Here is a 21,520-nt window from a genome sequence, read left to right on the forward strand (position 1 = left end):
TGGGTGGATTCTTACCCTCAACTTTAGCAACACGGATAGCTACGGGCCCCGTTCAGACGGACGAGTTCATCCATGGTCGGAACAGAGGAGGGGGAGAGAGAGAGCTGCGAGGCGCTATTATACTCCATGTTGTAAACCATACCATTAACCGTGGTGTGAGAGGTATTAAGAGTCAATGCTGGCAAAAAAGCAGCGGTCTGAAGGTCATCGTAAAATACAATTAATTAAGAACGGAAATGGTTTAAAACATATTTCCAATGGTTACTAAGCCAGAATCCATCTTCTCGGTTGAAATTGTCTCTGTGCTTGTATATGTGAATGGCCTCATGAACGAACCTCTCATGGTAGCCGGTTGGTTTGCAAAGAACCTCCGTCTTGGAGAAGTCAATGTCATGTGAGCCCACTGAATTATAACAGTGATCTGCCACGGCAGAGGAGTTCGTTCTACCGTGTTTCAAGTCTGCCTTATGTTCGCGGATGCGGTCCGAGATATGTCGTTTGGTTTCTCCAATGTAGCTACTACCACAGAGGCACTTTAGTTTGTAAACGCCCGGGTACTGTATGTCTGGAACCACATATTTTAAAGACGGAACCAGATCACGGATTGTATGTACTGTGTTGAATCAGACCTGGATCTTGTGTTTATTCAGGATTTTGGAGATCTTTTTAGTGACCCCTGCAATGTAGGGTAAGGTGATGGTTTTGAGTGGCTCCACAAGAGGATCCTTCTTCATGACTGGAGTGATGGCTTTGCGGATTGTGTAGTCGGAGTAATCATTAGCCCTGAGAGCCTGGTGTACGTGCTTGAGTTCACTGGTAATGTGTTCCTGGTCGGAAATGCATTGGGCTGTATGGTATAGAGTCTTGATGAAGGAGTTCTTCTGGGATGAATGGTGGTGGGAATCCGGTTTCAAGTAAGCATCTGTATGGGTAGCTTCCCTGTAGACAGAGTGGCTCATTGAACCATCATGTCTCCTTTTAATTAAGACATCCAAAAAAGGTAGGTTGCCATCTTTTTCGACCTCCATGGTAAATCTGATGGCTGGGTGTATATGAATTGATGTGGTCGCGGAATTGGTCTAGAGCAGGCTGGCCATGTGGCCAGATGACTAAGGTGTCATCCACGTACCTCTTCCATAAGGTCGGGCGTAGAGTGGCAGTCTGGATGGCGTCAGTTTCAAATTTTTCCATGAATACGTTGGCTACAACCGGAGATAGGGGGGAGCCCATTGGGGTGCCCTCAGTTTGTTTGTAGAAAGTTCCATTCCAGGTGAAGTATGTTTTGGTTAAGCAATGTCTCACCAGGGGGGGGGTACATCAGTATGCATTCCTTGATGAACCAGGTCTTCAATGATAGCGATGGTGTCAGGTACCGGGACTTTGGTGAACAAGGACACCACATCAAAACTGACAAGCAGGTCGTCTGGGGACAGGGAAATGCCTTTGATTGTCGATACCAGGTGAGTAGAATTTAGTACCGCAGAGGTGGTTTTTTCCAGTGAAAGGTCGCAGTATATCAGCAAGAAAACGTGCCAGTTTATAGGTGGGGGAGTTGATAGTAGAGACGATGGGACGAAGGGGTGTATCTTCTTTGTGTATCTTTGGAAGGCCATATAATCTTGGTGGTCTGGCAGCAGAGGGTTTCAATGATAACTATTTGATCTCATCAATTAATGCTGTTGAATCAGAGATGATTTTGTTCGTTTTGGTAACCAGGCTGTTGGTTGGATCTCTTTTTATTTTTGTATAGCTGCCATCGTTGAGTAGTTCTTGAATTTTGTTGTTATATTCTGTTTTGTCCATGATGACAGTGGCATTGCCCTTGTCGGCTGAGAGGACGTCAATATCATCCCTCTTTTTTTAATTGAGATATTTCAAAACGTTCGTCTTTGCTGATGTTGCTGGGTAGCAACTTAGCGTTTTTGAGGGTTGCAGCAATTTCAGATCTTGCTACGTCTGCAGAGATGTGACTCAAGCCCTTGAGTGCAACGTCGACATGGGCAATGATATCATTAACCGGTAAGTTTCTCGGTGTGACAGCAAAGTTTAGACCTTTAACTAAAACGGATTTCAGACCATCAGAAATGGAAATGTTACTGCGATTAATTACGACTTTGTTGACGTCTATCTTTTCGGTGTGTGGATCCGATTTTTTGCTGGAGAGGTGATTGAATTTGGAAATCAAATTGTCCCTACATTTGGTCGACATAGTGGCAGCCGAAGAGGTAGTCATATTGTCTACATGTTCCCAATCCGATGTAGACATTGTTGCTGTCAATGTTAAGTGTGATTTGTAGAGTGTCTTGTCTAACTGATCGAGTTCGGTGCGTGTAAGTCTGATTTTTTCCGAGATAAGAGCGAAGCTAGTTCTAGCTAGAATTCGTTTTGCATTGAGAGAAGTTGCAACAGCAGAGGTTAGTGTAAAAATGGTTGGTATTACCTTAGAGTCGCGGCATCTCTTCAGAAAGGTGAGAGACTCGATTAGTTGAGCCTTCTTATCCCGGAGTCTGTTGAATCATCTTAATGTTGTGTGGAATCCCTCCCCGTAGAGGCGGTTAAATTTCGATTTAAAGCTTTCGTGACTGCAAGGATTAATCTTCTTTGGTTCTTTCGGTAAAGTCACGTAGAATGAGAATAAAATAATAAATTGATAAAATAAAATAACACAATAATATTCTCACGACTTTTCGGCCACAACACAAGCGGCCTTCATCAGGTGAAGGGACGAGACTGTCTGGTAGGACAGCGCTGGAGTGAAAAAGCCAAGCTCAGATCACGACCTTTAAGCTGTGTGAGAAGAAACAAAGCGCCTTGACAAAGGAATTAGCATATAATTTAGCATTGAAATGGCTGAGTGATTAGCTTGTGACTGGTCACAGAAATGGCTATGTTAAAGTTAAAGCATACACATCCCCAGAGGCACCCCTTGACAAAGGAATTAGCATAGAATTTAGCATTGAAATAGCTAAGTTAAAGCATACACATCCGCAGAGGCACCCCTTGACAAAGGAATTAGCATTGAAATAGCTGAGTGATTCGCTTGTAACTGGGCACAGAAATAGCTATGTTAAAGTCAGAGCATACACATTCACCGAGGCACCTAGTACAAACCAGACAGGAGAATTTAGCATTGAAATAACTAGGCGAATTTAGCATTGAAATAACTGAGTGATTAGCTAGTGACTGGTCACAGAAATGGCTATGTTGAAGTCAAGGCCTACACATCTGAGCTATTCACCGTAACTGGGTATACAATACAATATATAATGAATACTATATAGTGAACCAATAAAAAAACTAAAATATAAATTACCTTAATGTTATCAATAAACTCTATATTCTCCAATCAGCTAAGCTACCAACAATAAGTCGTTATATCACAATGCTATATGGCGAAAAAATGGGTGGATTCTTACCCTCAACTTTAGCAACACGGATAGCTACGGGTCCCGTTCAGACGGACGAGTTCGTCCATGGTCGGAACAGAGGAGGGGGAGAGAGACAGCTGCGAAGCCCTAGTATACTCCATGTTGTAAACCATACCATTAACCGTGGTGTGAGAGGTATTAAGAGTCAATGCTGGCGAAAGAGCTGCGGTCTGAAGGTCATCGTAAAATACAATTAATTAAGAACGGAAATGGTTTAAAACATCTTTCCAATGGTTACTAAGCCAGAATCCATCTTCTCGGTTGAAATTGTCTCTGTGCTTGTATATGTAAATGGCCTCATGAACGAATCTCTCATGGTAGCCGGTTGGTTTGCAAAGAACCTCCGTCTTGGAGAAGTCAATGTCATGTGAGCCCACTGAATTATAACAGTGATCTGCCACGGCAGAGGAGTTCGTTTTACCGTGTTTCAAGTCTGCTTTATGTTCGCGGATGCGGTCCGAGATATGTCGTTTAGTTTCTCCAATGTAGCTACTGCCACAGAGGCACTTTAGTTTGTAAACGTCCGGGTACTGTATGTCTGGAGCAGCATCTTTTACAGATGGAAATAAATCACGGATTTTATGTACTTTGATGAATCGGACCTGGATCTTGTGTTTATTCAGGATTTTGGAGATCTTTTTAGTGACCCCTGCAATGTAGGGTAAGGTGATGGTTTTGAGTGGCTCCACAAGAGGATCCTTCTTCATGGCTGGAGTGATGGCTTTGCGGATTGCAAAACGAATTCTAGCTAGAACTAGCTTCGCTCTTATCTTGGAAAAAATCAGACTTACACGCACCGAACTCGATCAGTTAGACAAGACACTCTACAAATCACACTTAACATTGACAGCAACAATGTCTACATCGGATTGGGAACATGTAGACAATATGACTACCTCTTCGGCTGCCACTATGTCGACCAAATGTAGGGACAATTTGATTTCCAAATTCAATCACCTCTCCAGCAAAAAATCGGATCCACACACCAAATAGATAGACGTCAACAAAGTCGTAATTAATCGCAGTAACAGTTCCATTTCTGATGGTCTGAAATCCGTTTTAGCTAAAGGTCTAAACTTTGCTGTCACACCGAAACACTTACCGGTTAATGATATCATTGCCCATGTCGACGTTGCACTCAAGGGCTTGAGTCACATCTCTGCAGACGTAGCAAGATCTGAAATCGCTCCAACCCTCAAAAACGCTAAGTTGCCACCCAGCAACATCAGCAAAGACTAACGTTTTGAATTATCTCAATTAAAAAAGAGGGATGATATTGTCGTCCCTCTGCCACAGAGCCACTTTAGTTTGTCAACGTCCGGGTACTGTATATCTGGAACGGCATCTTTTACAGATGGAAATAAATCACGGATTTTATGTACTTTGATGAATCAGACCTGGATCTTGTGTTTATTCAGGATTTTGGAGATCTTTTTAGTGACCCCTGCAATGTAGGGTAAGGTGATGGTTTTGAGTGGCTCCACAAGAGGATCCTTCTTCATGACTTGAGTGATGGCTTTGCGGATTGCAAAACGAATTCTAGCTAGAACTAGCTTCGCTCTTATCTCGGAAAAAATCAGACTTACACGCACCGGACTCGATCAGTTAGACAAGACACTCTACAAATCACACTTAACATTGACAGCAACAATGTCTACATCGGATTGGGAACATGTAGACAATATGACTACCTCTTCGGCTGCCACTAAGTCGACCAAATGTAGGGACAATTTGATTTCCAAATTCAATCACCTCTCCAGCAAAAAATCGGATCCACACACCGAAAAGATAGACGTCAACAAAGTCGTAATTAATCGCAGTAACAGTTCCATTTCTGATGGTCTGAAATCCGTTTTAGCTAAAGGTCTAAACTTTGCTGTCACACCGAGACACTTACCGGTTAATGATATTATTGCCCATGTCGACGTTGCACTCAAGGGCTTGAGTCACATCTCTGCAGACGTAGCAAGATCTGAAATCGCTGCAACCCTCAAAAACGCTAAGTTGCCACCCAGCAACATCAGCAAAGACGAACGTTTTGAATGATCTCAATTAAAAAGAGGGATGATATTGACGTCCTCTCAGCCGACAAGGGCAATGGCACTGTCATCATGGACAAAACAGAATATAACAACAAAATTCAAGAACTACTCAACGATGGCAGCTATACAAAAATAAAAAGAGATCCCACCAACAGTCTGGTTACCAAAACGAACAAAATCATCTCTGATTCAACAGCATTAATTGATGAGATCAAACAGTTCTCGTTGAAACCCTCTGCTGCCAGACCACCAAGATTATATAACCTTCCAAAGATACACAAAGAAGATACACCCCTTCGTCCTATCGTCTCTACTATCAACTCCCCCACCTATAAACTGGCACGTTTTCTTGCTGATATACTGCGACCATTCACTGGAAAAAACACCTCTCCGGTACTAAATTCTACTCACCTGGTATCGACAATCAAAGGCATTTCCCTGTCCCCAGACGACCTGCTTGTCAGTTTTGATGTGGTGTCCTTGTTCACCAAAGTCCCGGTACCTGACACCATCGCTATCATTGAAGAACTGGTTCATCAAGGACTGCATACTGATGTACCCCCCCCTGGTGAGACATTGCTTAACCAACACATACTTCACCTGGAATGGAACTTTCTAGAAACAAACTGAGGGCACCCCAATGGGCTCCCCCCTATCTCCGGTTGTAGCCAACGTATTAATGGAAAAAATTGAAACTGACGCCATCCAGACTGCCACTCTACGCCCGACCTTATGGAAGAGGTACGTGGATGACACCTTTGTCATCTGGCCACATGGCCAGCCTGCTCTAGACCAATTCTGCGACCACATCAATTCATATACACCCAGCCATCAGATTTACCATGGAGGTGGAAAAAGATGGCAAACTACCCTTTTTGGATGTCTTAATTAAAAGGAGACATGATGATTCAATGAGCCACTCTGTCTACAGGAACGCTACCCATACAGATGTTTACTTGAAACCGGATTCCCACCACCAACCATCCCAGAAGAACTCCCTCATCAAGACTCTATACCATAGAGCCCAATGCATTTCCGACCAGGAACACATTATCAGTGAACTCAAGCAGGTACACCAGGCTCGCAGGGCTAATGGTTACTCCAACTACACAATCCGCAAAGCTATCACTCCAGTCATGAACAAGGATCCTCTTGTGGAGCCAATCAAAACCATCACCTTACCCTACATTTCAGGGGTCACTAAAAAGATCTCCAAAATCCCGAATAAACACAAGATCCAGGTCCGATTCAACACAGTACATAAAATCCGTGATTTAGTTCCATCTGTAAAAGATGCTGTTCCAGACATACAGTACCCGGGCGTTTACAAACTAAAGTGCCTCTGTGGTAGTAGCTACATTGGAGAAACCAAACGACATATCTCGGACCGCATCCGCGAACATAAAGCAAACTTGAAACACGGTAGAACGAACTCCTCTGCCATGGCAGATCACTGTTATAATTCAGTGGGCTCACATGACATTGACTTCTCCAAGACGGAGGTTCTTTGCAAACCAACCGGCTACCATGAGAGATTCGTTCATGAGGCCATTCACATATACAAGCACAGAGACAATTTCAATTCTCCTCTTTGATTTGTACTAGGTGCCTCGGTGAATGTGTATGCTCTGACTTTGACATAGCTATTTCTGTGACCAGTTACAAGCAATTCACTCAGCTATTTCAATGCTAAATTCTATGCTAATTCCTTTGTCAAGGGGTGCCTCTGCGGATGTGTATGCTTTAACTTTAAAATATCCATTTCTGTGACCAGTCACAAGCTAATCACTCAACCATTTCAATGCTAAATTATATGCTAATTCCTTTGTCAAGGCGCTTTGTTTCTTCTGACACAGCTTAAAGGTCGTGATCTGAACGTGGCTTTTTTCACTCCAGCGCTGTCCTACCAGACAGTCTCGTCCCTTCACCTGATGAAGGCCGCTTGTGTTGTGGCCGAAACGTCGTGAGAATATTATTGTGTTATTTTATTTTATCAATTTATTATTTTATTCTCATTCTACGTGACTTTACCGAAAGAACCAAAGAAGATTAATCCTTGCAGTCACGAAAGCTTTAAATCTAAAAATCAAAATGGAGCTCTTTGGCATCAACTCAACTCACCGTGTTTGGAGGACGAGGAATGCTGCCTATGACCCCAAGAACACCATCACCACCGTCAAACATGGAGGTTGAAACATTATGCTTTGGGGGTGTTTTCTGCTAAGGGGACAGGACAACTTCACCGCATCAAAGGGACGATGGACGGGGCCATGTAAAGTCAAATCTTGGGTGAGAACCTCCTTCCCTCAGCCAGGGCATTGAAAATGGGTCGTGGATGGGTATTCCAGCATGACAATGACCCAAAACACACGGCCAAGGAAACAAAGGAGTGGCTCAAGAAGAAGCACATTAAGGTCCTGGAGTGGCCTAGCCAGTCTCCAGACCTTAATCCCATAGAAAATATGTGGAGGGAGCTGAAGGTTCGAGTTGCCAAACGTCAGCCTCGAAACCATAATGATTTGGAGAAGATCTGCAAAGAGGAATGGGACAAAATCCCTCTTGAGATGTGTGCAAACCTGGTGACCAACTACAAAAAACGTCTGACCTCTGTGATTGCCAACAAGGGTTTTGCCACCAAGCACTAAGTCATGTTTTGCAGAGGGGTCAAATACTTATTTCCCTCATTAAAATGCAAATCACTTTATAACATTTTTGAAATGCGTTTTTCTGGATTTTTTTGTTGTCTCTCACTGTTCAAATAAACCTACCATTAAAGTTATAGACTGATAATTTCTTTGTCAGTGGGCAAACGTACAAAATCAACAGGGGATCAAATAATTTTTCCCTCACTGTACATAGTGACCCATTCTATATCATTACACCCTATTCAGGCATAAGAATAGCCTTCAGACCTCCTGGTGCCACCCTCGATCATACCAATGGCATTTACTGAACTACATGATTGTTAGGAAGCTTGACAGCACAGAAGTCTGCATCACTTTCCCATTATCAATGCAGACAATTGATGGACTGATCACAGACTAATTCGATCAGGTCATCGTCTAAAATGAGTATTAGCCAATTGGGTTTACCTGTGCCAAAATAAATCTCACCTAACCTAAGTTCTAAGTGCTCAATCTCATCAACATCTTTATTGATCTGTACTGTAACCCTGAATCCAGAGAGTATACTGCAGCTTTTGGACTTTGACATTTTATCATTATTTCGTTCAGTGGAGTGTTAATCAACAACAGTGCATTCTTCCTGCTGGGAGTTGTGGATTAGAAATCTGAGTACTCGACTTTCCTGACTTACAATTCTCAAACAGTATGTTATAGAAATACAATGTAACCATATATTATCAGGAAACACAAATATGAAACTATCGTGAAAAAAATATTCATTTATAGAAGGGAGAGTTTATTGTATACTGTACATATGTAGTGACGTATATTGAGTCAGAATGGCGTTAAAGTGCCAGCTACTGAGAGAAGAGAGGAACTGTGCATGTTAGAGTCTCTCTGGCATCAGAGGGTGTATGGCATGGAAGGGGACTCTAGGGGGTATGGTCTGGGTGACAGTCAGAGAGAGGGCACTGCAGGACGTAACAGCCTGGGTGAACCCGAGAAGGCACATGACCAGGAGAGCGTAGCGAGGGGGGCCAAAAGGTAGCGAGAGGGACACGTGATGTGTGGCCAGAACCTTCTGGTAAGGTCCAGAATGGGGCGTGGCCAAGAGCAGAGCCAGGCCATGCTCAGGGGCATTAAAGGAAGGTCCCGAGAAGCGATCTGGCCTGTCTTCTGGAATGGAACCCGTCGGTGCTATGTCTCTTTGATCCTTGGTCCTCGGTCTTTGGTCTTTATGCTCGGCATCGTGGGTCAGGGAGTGTGTTACTGACTGATCCGGTTATGTGGTTACCCCGTTGTGGTCTAGTTACTTATGGTGGTTATCACCTATGTCGTTATCCTGTACGTTTATGCAGTTACCCCGTTGTGGTCTTAGAATTAACGTGTTGCCTCCACTACACATAGTTTATTGCGTGTGATTGCTGACTGACTGGGGTATTTGCATGACAAGGCAAATGAGGAAGTTTCGGTCGATACAACTGACTTTTTCTATTAGTGTTGTGCTCTCAGGATAGACCCTCAGATTAACTTAGACTGTGAGGTTATCAAAAAGTGGGCATTGCTGATGTAGGGAGGAGCTTCCAGCTCGCCACGTTTCTCGGTTGAGCCAAACATGTTTTAGTGATATTAATACCTTCCAACTCCTCTGTTATTAATTCTACTAATGTATTAAATTATTGTGTTTTTAATCTTAATCTAAACCTTTCATTCAGACAATGAAGAGCTGAAAAAACAATTAACTCAGGAGAAGGAAAAATGCAATGAGAAACAGTCAAAAATCACCACGCTGGAAGAACAAGTAAAGGTGAGATTAATATTTCTCTGGAAAGGTTGATGGACGAAATTTTAGTTTTTATACAAAAATGTGGACTCAAAATTAAGTTCTGATTGTGTATGTTAACACCCATAAAGTTTAATTGTAACCCATGAAGAGTTTGTAGAAAGTGTTTTAATGCTTTCCAACTTAGGCTGAAAGCATTCATGCATTTGCTTTGTCCGACTAAATTAAATGGGAATACAATAACTTGTAAAGGCGATCCAATATGACTTACATTACAGTCTAACATTGTGTTTTTATTGGGACTTAGTCTGTAGAAACAAGCAACATAGATCAAAGGCTTTCCCAAAACCTCTAGTTAAAACAAGTTCTAAAACTATTTGCCTCGGAATCTGTGACCCTCATGTTGATGTCATCTTGTGAAGTCACATGCCATGTCCTGTTTGACATGATTTAAATGTATGACCTAAAACACAACTTATTTATTGATAATTACTCATGAAGTTGAAACTCCCCTCACTGAGGCTATCGAATCGTGTAGCCAGTGCCACATAATTTGAGTACACAAACTTACAGAATGAGGTTGGGGCATATAAATTGAAAAATGTGATTAATGCACGGTGTAAGGTGTACTGATTTGTTCGGCCACGTCTACATGCATCTCTAAGTTGCTGAGCATATTCCATCGTAGCCATTGCGTTATGATGAGTGTGAGGAAGCGAGACTTTCCGAAAACTCTATCTACAACTGGTATTATGATGTTGCATGCTGGAAAACTTGGGTTTGTGACAGGTGCACATTGGGTATATGGGTTGTTTGTACATATTCACAATGTTAAGCTGATAATTTGCACAGGTATGGTGGTTGTCTGTCATATTACTGTTGGTGGCAGGTTGGTGAAATTGGTGATGTCCTGTCTTTGCTAGATAGCCAGAACATCTTTTTTTCGATTTAAAGCTTTCATGACTGCAGGGATTCATATTCTTGGTTCTTTCGGTAAAGTCACGTAGAAGGGAAATAATGAAATAATAAAAATAAAACTTAAAATAAAATTCTCACGACGTTTCGGCCACAACGCAAGCCGCCGTCCTCAGGTGAAGAACAGAGCTGTCGGAAAGACAGCGTCCTAATGAACACTGCTAAGCTTGGCAGCGTATTTTAAGCTGGGTGGGAGGAGGAGAGCGCCTTGATAAAGGATTTTCCATATCAACAGAGGAATTTAGCATATTGATGACAAATGCAGATATGGGGTTAGTCACTCTTTGTGGAATGTATAGGTGGTGGGGGGTCTCAAAGTCATATTATGCTCGTGTATTAAGTAGGATTAGCAATAATAAAGGGAGATAAATTGTAATAATAAATAACTGCATATCAAGCTAGTGCAGTGGAAAACAAAAAATAACTTTCTAAAGAACTGCAAATACCCTACTACCATACAATAAACCGATGTGAAAAAAATAAATATAAACGACATCAATATAATCAATATACTTCCCAATAAGCTGAGCTATTAACTTTAAGTAACTGGGTATATTCTACACCATATGACTACCATATAGTAAACTGATAAAAAAACTAAAATATGAACTACATCAATACAATCAATAAACTCAATATACTCTCCAATTAGCTGAGTTACTAACAATAAGTCATTATATATTACAATTCTATGTCGAAAAAAGTGGCGGATTTTTTTTCCTTAACGTTAGCGCCACGGAAAGCGGCGAGTGTTGTTCAGACGGACGAGTCCATCTATGCTCGGAACGGAGGGGGGAGAGAAACAACCACGATGCGCTCCTGTGCTGCGTTACAACTATGTTATAAACTAGACTACTATACATTACAATGGTATACCTTCCAATCTAAACTACATTGTATAATATCGTATACACAGCCCAATGTAAGCTCTAACATTATGCATTATATTGAAATGCCTCCAACTAAACTTTTTTCTACATCACACGACTATACACCGTAATATACACTGCCATAGACAAACCCCAACATTGAATTGTACAATGCGTTACTATACACTACCCTATACTTTAGACTGTAAAATATTAGACTTGTAATATAACACTATGTATTATTCTACCAACACTGCTGTATACCATACTGCTGTATATTCACTATACAATTACGATACTATATATTGCCTTATGAATTATGTTAAACATTACACTGTTATACTATTTTATTATTTACCTTAGACTATACATTGTCATATTTTGCTATGTATTATTCAACGAACCCTACTGTATACCACACTGCTGTATATTCACTATACAATTACGATACTATATATTGCCTCATACATGCTTATTCTTTGTTTTTTTCGGTAAAGTTACGTAGAAATAAGAAATGATAAAATTACATAGTGTACGACGTTTCGATTGCAACACAAGCAATAATCATCAGGTACAGAAAAGCTAAATTTACGAGAAAGAGGAGACACATAACCGCAGATATATATACAGATACAACAGCGGATACAGAGAGAGAGAAATGTGGGAGCACACTAAATCAAACAAGGTTTAGCAAAATTTGGAAACCATATAACGCAACACAGACGGTCGGTCAAAACACAATTAAGGCAAGGTCTGGTTGATTACGTTATTTCAAAGATTGCTAAATTGCAAGTTAAGTGTGAAATTAAAAATTTAAAAAATATACAGACCGCATACACATATATAGACATCCAAGCAGAACAAGTTAGCACAGAGACGCATGGAGAGAGACAAGCACACAGTGAAGCATCATCTCTGTGTCAAGGTCTTAAATAGACAGAGAGGGTGGGGCTGAGATGTAATGGGACACAAATTAGCATGCGGCACGAGGGCCAAGGGAGAAACTATACACCCAGCCATCAGATTTACCATGGAAGTCGAAAAAGATGGCAAGCTACCTTTTTTGAATGTCCTAATAAAAAAGAGACCTGATGGTTCAATGAGCCACTCTGTCTAAAGGAAAGCTACCCATACGGATGCTTATCTGAAACCGGATTCCCACCACCATCCATCACAGAAGAATTCTCTCATCAAGACTCTGTACCATAGAGCCCAATGCATATCCGACCAGGAATACATAGGCAGTGAACTCAAGCACGTACACCAAGCTCTTAAGGCTAATGGTTACTCCGACTATACAATCCGCAAAGCTATCACTCAAACCATGAAGAAGGACCCTCTTGAGGAGCCTATCAAAACCATCACTTTACCCTACATTGTGGGGATCACAAAACAGATCTCCAAAATCTTGAATAAACACAAGATCCAGGTCCGTTTCAACACATTACATAAAATCCGTGATCTGGTTCCGTCTGTAAAATATGTGATTCCGGACATACAGTACCCTGGTGTCTACAAACTAAGTTGCCTCTGTGGTAGTAGTTACATTGGAGAAACCAAACGCCATGTCTCGGACCGTATTCGTGAACACAAAGCAGACCTTAAACACGGTAGGATCAACACCTCGGCCGTGGAAGATCATTGTTATAATTCAGTAGGCTCACATGACATTGACTTTTCCAAGACAGAGGTTATTTGTAAGCCATCTGGCTACCATGAGAGAGTCGTTCATGAGGCTATCCACATATACAAGCACAGAGACAATTTCAACCGAGAAGATGGATTCTGGCTTAGCAATCATTGGAAAGATTTGATCAACCATTTCAGGTCAAAATTGATTGTTCACGCTTACAGTGGCTTTCAGACAGCATACATTAATTTTTCGTCTCCCCCCTCCTCTTTTCAGAATATAGATGGACTAGTCCTTCTAAATAAACTGCCAGATCGCTGCGCGTGACGCTGACGTTTTTATAAATAAATACACCGTTCAAAAATAAATAAATTAATGCAAACCGACACACCTGATGACGACCGTTTGTGTTATGGTCGAAACTTCGTGAGAATTTTTATTGTTATATATATTTTATTATTTTATTGTTTCCCTTCAACGTGACTTTACCGAAAGAGCTAAAAATATGAATTACTGCAGTCACGAAAGCTTTAAATCAAAACCAAAGGCTATGTTAACATTGGTGCACAGACAACACTATTCCGTGCTCAACTGTCGTGAGACTGGGTGTCTAGATTGGGTGCCACTCTCTCAAAAAATGTTGTTTTAATGTAATAATTATCCGATTCATGTTTTCATGTTTATCTCCAGGCTGAGCGTGAGAAGGGTGAAGAGAAGGCAAAACAATCTGAGGTAAAACACACACTTCACTACCCAGTCAGCGACATGTATTTTATTGAAGGTCAATCTGATAACTGTGCAGTAATCATTAATAGTGCATATATATTTGCATGCCAATATATGTGTAGTGCCGTGAATTCACTTTGCATGCCAATATATGTGTAGTGCCGTGAATTCACTCGGATGACAACCGTCTCTTTTTCCGCCGTCACTTTTATTCCATCGTTCCGTACACACAGTAATTATCTTCGCACTCCTCCAACACACTCCGATTCACTTCAGCATCGTCCGTGTATCCCCTTCCACACACAGTGTTTCTTCCTCTATCTCTTAACACAGTGTCCTGTCTGTCTATTCACACACAGTGACTCCATCTATCTATTCACACACAGTGACTCCATCTATCTCCGCTAACGCTAACTCTCCCTATCGCTATTTACTGTCTTTGGGGTTCGGCTCTCCATCTATTCTTCCCTAACATTGCCAGCTGTCCTCTTTGTATCTCTCCACCTCTCGCCAACAACTGCCCAGCAACAACTCTCTCTCCGTTCAAACCACCTCGCGTTTTATCCCCTTTCGCATTAGCCTTAATTAATTGCCACGTGGCTCGCTGGCCGTTTTCCGCCAGCTCGCACCTGTCCCCTCTATCAGACATCGAGACGCCACCACTTAACACTAACAGCCTCTCGACCAATCACAGCCCTCGTGCCACGACTCCCTTAATTACTTCGGGTTGTTTACGCCACCCGTGACTCGACCACCTGTTCGACCTCTTGTGACCCGTTCTCCTTGTCTGTCTGTATGTACTGTATGTGGCCAATTCCTATGCGTATTGTTTACTCCACTACATATGCATTTAATTGAAGATGTATGGAGATTAAAGGTCTGTGCAGGCATTGTGGCTAATTCTGCTCGACCAAAGTCCTAAACCAACGACCACATCATCTGCTCTCAGTGGATGCCTTCTGCATTCTGTTGTTTGTAAACGTCCCATTAAATTATTCACTTACATACTTACTTGGCATTCTTCAGTTATTTGGTCTCACGCAGCATGTTCAAGTCCCTACATATTCCTTCGGAAATACTCTGGAAGAAATGTGCTCCAATGGCTCACAGTGAGCGACTTTTCTGTTATTGATGCAGGCCCTTCTGATCACTGTGCAGTAATCTTCACAATGCCCTTATCTGGCTCTTTTTCTCCATATCAATGCTAGATTTCTTTCCATATGCTAAACTCCATGAGTTACCAATTACTAAAACCTTTGCCATTTCATGCCTGTTTCAGGAGACTACTTTGTTATCCAATGCATCTCTTTTACACATTTAAATCACTTACCTCCTCTCAATATTTAACCGATTTTTACCAATAAGCTCTCCCCATGCCAAAATAATCGTTCGTAAATCAGAGCGGGTAGGAAAAAAGTCAGGCTTCATCATTTAGCGACATATTTTGAAGACATCACTCCCCAACGACAAGGATGTAATCTCTCCTTCGACAGCTGTCCATTTTGTGATCCTAATTACCACCAGAAAGTGTATTCCTAAAATTATATTTGACAGTTTTAATCATCTTCTCAATCCAGGCGAGCAGCTTGATAATGTATCCTCTACTGACAATTTCAATTAATTCGAACAGTGTTTTTTGTCATAAAATAATATCCAATAGCTCGTCATGATTGTCAACACTAATGGTTCTGATTCCTCCAGATATCCACAACCTCTTTAAAAGGGCAGTGCAATTTATTTCCAATTTTAAATCTCCAATATTTTTAAAATTAAATTAACATACTGTGGCCACACTGTTTATCCACGTTTTGCTTTAAACAACTTGCTTGATCCATTTCAGTCAGGTTTTAGACGAGAGTTCAGCATTGAGACAGCTCCAGTGAGGGTCGTCAATGATTTGGAGTCTACAAACAAAGGCTTTCCAAGAATTCTCCCCCTTGATCTTAGCGCAGCATTTAGTTAAACTGACGATAGCATTTTCCGCAATCAATGGAAACTCATGATAGAGGTCTCGCACATGGCCTTGCAATGGCTCCGACTCCTTTTTTGCAAACCATGTTACTGTGGGCAGTTATAAAATATGTGGTGGGCTCAGCACAGATCGCTCAAACCCCATAGTCTATGTTAACATTAGTACACGGGCGACACACTATTCTGTGCTCAACTGTCCTCGGCATGGATGCTCTCTTTTTCACTATCTCTTAAAATGGTGCGTTAATGTATTAATTATCCGATTCATGGGTTCATGGTTTTATCCAGGCTGAGCGAGAGAAGGCAGAAAAACAGGCAATAGAATCGCAAGTAAAACCCCAGCTTCACTACCCAGTCAGCAACATTTCTATTACTGACACAGGCTATTCTGATCACTGTGCAATAATTATTAACAATGGTGCATCGATATTTACATGCCAACGTATGCATTTGTATGAAGGTACATGTAGATTGGAGGACTGTACAGCCATTGCTGCTAATTCTGCTCTGACCACCACCTGATCTGCTGTCAGCGGCTTGCTTCTGCATTATGTTGTTTGTAGATTTTAACGTTCACGTAAATGTCCCATTATATTATTCAGTTACAGACTTCCTTGCCATTCTTCAGTTGTTTGGCCTCAAGCAGCATGTACAAGTCCATACTCCTTCCTTCGGACAGACACTGGAATAAATGTGCTCCAATGACTTCCCATGCAGCTACCTTTCCATTATTGATGCATGCCTTTCTGATTACTGTGCAGTAATCATCAAGATGCCCTTATTTTGCTCATTTTCTCTACATAAATGCCATTCGTCTTTCCATATGCTCAACTCCATACTTATTTTTCAATTATTGAGACCTTTGCCCTTCCCTGCCTCTTTAACGGGACTGGTTTGTTATATGCCACTCTTTTACACATTTAAATCACTTATCTCCTCTCAAGATTTAACTGACTTCTATGATAAAGCCCTCCCCATGGCATTTAGAAGAACTATGGAGAATTAAAATAATGGTTTGTAAATCTGAGCGGGTCTGAAGAAAGTCAGGTTTCATCATTTAGCTACATCTCAATCTTTGTTTTTTTTCGGTAAAGTCACGTATACATAAGAAATAATAAAATAACATAATAGCGTGGACGTTTCGGTTGCAACACAAGCAGCCATCATCAGGTACCGAAGAGCTAAATTTACGAGAGAGCGGAAACACATAACCCCAGATGTATACACAGACACCCAAGTAGGGGGAACTAACACCGACACAATAGGAGACAAAGAGAGAGAAGCATACCAAACAGAGTTTAGCAGAATTTGGAAACCAAATAAAGCAACACAGACGGTCGGTCAAAACACAATTAACGCATAGCCTGGTTGATTACGTTATTTCAAAGATTGCTAAATTGCAAGTTAAGTATGAAATTTAAGATGCAGATGGCACACACACATAGACATTCAAGTAGAGCGGACCAGCACAGGTACAAGCACACAGTGAAATCGCCTTAAATAGGCAGAGAAGGCAAGGCTGAGAGACAATGGGACATTTTAGCATGAGGTATGCATAGAGCAAAGTGGAGCACGGCAGCAAACATTCGGAAGCACCAAGACCTACACACAGGCAGAGACAGCACAGAGAAACAAATCCAAGCACAGACACAAAGGCAGATACACAAGCAGAAACAACACACAGACAACACAAGACAACACAAAGACAGACACAAAGATACAGACCTTTTACCTCCCCGTAGAGGCAGTTTAAACTTGGTTCGAAGCTTTTGTGACTGCAGGAATTAATCTTTGTTTTTTTCGGTAAAGTCACGTATAAATAAGAAATAATGGAATAACATAATAGCGTCCGACGTTTCGGTTGCAACACAAGCAGCCATCATCAGGTACAGAAGAGCTAAATTTACGAGAGAGGGGAAACACATAACCCCAGATGTATACACAGACACCCAAGTAGGGGGAACTAACACCGACACAATAGGAGACAAAGAGAGAGAAGCATACCAAACAGAGTTTAGCAGAATTTGGAAACCAAATAAAGCAACACAGACGGTCGGTCAAAACACAATTAACGCATAGCCTGGTTGATTACGCTATTTCAAAGATTGCTAAATTGCAAGTTAATTATGAAATGTGTTTCCCCTCTCTCCTAAATTTAGCTCTTCTGTACCTGATGATGGCTGCTTGTGTTGCAACCGAAACGTCGTACACTATTATGTTATTTACTTCTTATTTATACGTGACTTTACCGAAAAAAACAAAGATTAAATCCTGCAGTCACGAAAGCTTCGAACCAAGTTTAGCTACATCTCTTTAAGAAATCACAAAACAACGACAAGGATGACATCTCTCAATCGGCAGCTTCCCATTTTGACCGCCTAATTACCTCCATGAATTTTATTCCTAAAATTATATTTGCCAGTTTTAATCACCTGCTGAATCTAAGCCAGTAGCTTGATTATGTAATCTCTACTGACCATTGCAATTCATTACAATAGTTTTTTTTTTCGTAAAAATAATCTCGTATCGCTTGATGAATGTTAACACCAATGCTTACGATCAATCTAGATTTCCACCCACCTCAATGAAAGAGCACCAAAATGTTTTCCAATTTTAAATATCCCAATTTATTTTCAAAATACATGAGGGAACGGTGGCGACATTGTTTTATCAACGTTTTTTTCTTTTAACAGTTTGCTTGATCCATTTTAGTCAGGTTTTAGACCAGAGTTCAGCAGTGAGACAGCTCTGGTGAGGGTCGTCAATAATTTGGAGTCTACAAACAAAGGCTTTGCAAGCATTCTCCCCCTTGATCTTAGCGCAGCTTTTAGTAAACCTGACGATAACATTTTCCGCAATCAGTAGAAACTCATGATAGAGGTCTCGCACATGGCCTTGCAATGGCTCCCACTCATTTTTTGCAAACCGTGTTAATGTGGGCAGTTATAAGATCTGTGCTGAGCTCAGCACAGATCGCTCAAACCCCACAGTCTATGTTAACATTAGATCACAGGGGACATACTATTCTGTTCTCAACTGTTCTCGGCTTGGGTGCTCTCTTCTTCACTCTCTCTTAAAATGTTGTATTAATGTATTGATTATCCGATTCATGTGTTCATGGTTTTATCCAGGCTGAGCGAGAGAAGGCAGAAAAGAAGGCAAGAGAATCGCAGGTAAAACCAAAGCTTCACTACCCAGAGAGCAACATTTCTATTACTGATACAGGCTATTCTGATCACTGTGCAATAATTATTAACAATGGTGCATCGATATTTACATGCCAACGTATGCATTTGTATGAAGGTACATGTAGATTGGAGGACTGTACAGCCATTGCTGCTAATTCTGCTCTCCCATACTCAAAAATTGACCACCACCTGATATTCTGTCAGGGGCTTGCTTCTGCGTTCTGTTGTTTGTAGATTTTAACGTTCACGTAAATGTACCATTATATTATTCAATTACAGACTTCCTTGCCATTCTTCAGTTGTTTGGCTTCAAGCAGCATGTACAAGTCCATACTCCTTCCTTCGGACAGACACTGGAATAAATGTGCTCCAATGACTTCCCATGCAGCTACCTTTCCATTATTGATGCATGCCTTTCTGATTACTGTGCAGTAATCATCAAGATGCCCTTATTTTGCTCATTTTTTTCTCCATAAATGCCATTCGTTTTTCCATATGCTCAACTCCATTACTTATTTATCAATTACTGATACGTTTGCCCTTTCCTGCCTCTTTAAGGAGACTGGTATGTTATATGCCACTCGTTTACACATTTAAATTACTCATCTCCTCTCAAGATTTAACTGATTTCTACGATAAAGCCCTCCCAACGGCATTTAGAAGAACTTTGGAGAATTAAATTAATGGTTCATGAATCTGAAGCGGTCTGAATGAAGTCAGGTTTCATCATTTAGTTACATCTCTTTAAGAAATCACTCCCCAACGACAAGGATGACATCTCTCAAGCGACATCTGCCCATGTTTTCCTGACTAATTACCACCACTAATTTTATTCCTAAAATAATATTTGCCCGTTTTAATCACCTTCTGAATCTAGGCCAGTAGCTTGATCATGTAATCTCTACTGACCATTGCAATTCATTACAATAGTTTTGGTTTTTTTTCCCTAAAAATAATCTCCTATCGCTCTTGATGAATGTCAACACCAATGCTTCCGATCATTCCAGATTTCCACCCACCTCAATGAAAGAGCACCAAAATGTTTTCCAATTATAAATATCCCAATTTATTTTCAAAATACATGAGGGTACAGTGGCCGCATTCTTTTATCAACTTTTTTCTTTAAGCAGTTTGCTTGATCCATTTTAGTCAGGTTTTTGACCGGAGTTCAGCAGTGAGACAGCTCTGGTGAGGGTCGTCAATAATTTGGAGTCTACAAACAAAGGCTTTCCAAGCATTCTCCATCTTGATCTTAGCGCAGCTTTAGGTACAACTGACGATAACATTTTCCTCAATCAGTTGAAACTCATGATAGAGGTCTCGCACATGGCCTTGCAATGGCTCCCACTCATTTTTTGCAAACCGTGTTAATGTGGGCAGTTATAAGATCTGTGCTGAGCTCAGCACAGATCGCTCAAACCCCACAGTCTATGTTAACATTAGATCACAGGGGACACACTATTCTGTTCTCAACTGTTCTCGGCTTGGGTGCTCTCTTCTTCACTCTCTCTTAAAATGTTGTATTAATGTATTGATTTTCCAATTCATGTGTTCATGGTTTTATCCAGGCTGAGCGAGAGAAGGCAGAAAAGAAGGCAAGAGAATCGCAGGTAAAACCAAAGCTTCACTACCCAGAGAGCAACATTTCTATTACTGATACAGGCTATTCTGATCACTGTGCAATAATTATTAACAATGGTGCATCGATATTTACATGCCAACGTATGCATTTGTATGAAGGTACATGTAGATTGGAGGACTGTACAGCCATTGCTGCTAATTCTGCTCTCCCATACTCAAAAATTGACCACCACCTGATATTCTGTCAGGGGCTTGCTTCTGCGTTCTGTTGTTTGTAGATTTTAACGTTCACGTAAATGTACCATTATATTATTCAATTACAGACTTCCTTGCCATTCTTCAGTTGTTTGGCTTCAAGCAGCATGTACAAGTCCATACTCCTTCCTTCGGACAGACACTGGAATAAATGTGCTCCAATGACTTCCCATGCAGCTACCTTTCCATTATTGATGCATGCCTTTCTGATTACTGTGCAGTAATCATCAAGATGCCCTTATTTTGCTCATTTTTTTCTCCATAAATGCCATTCGTTTTTCCATATGCTCAACTCCATTACTTATTTATCAATTACTGATACGTTTGCCCTTTCCTGCCTCTTTAAGGAGACTGGTATGTTATATGCCACTCGTTTACACATTTAAATTACTCATCTCCTCTCAAGATTTAACTGATTTCTACGATAAAGCCCTCCCAACGGCATTTA

This window comes from Petromyzon marinus, chromosome 78 (genome assembly GCF_048934315.1).
Source record: "Petromyzon marinus isolate PM22_M1 ecotype Great Lakes invasive population chromosome 78, UKy_Petmar_22M1.pri1.0, whole genome shotgun sequence".
Classification (NCBI taxonomy): Eukaryota; Metazoa; Chordata; class Hyperoartia; order Petromyzontiformes; family Petromyzontidae; genus Petromyzon; species Petromyzon marinus.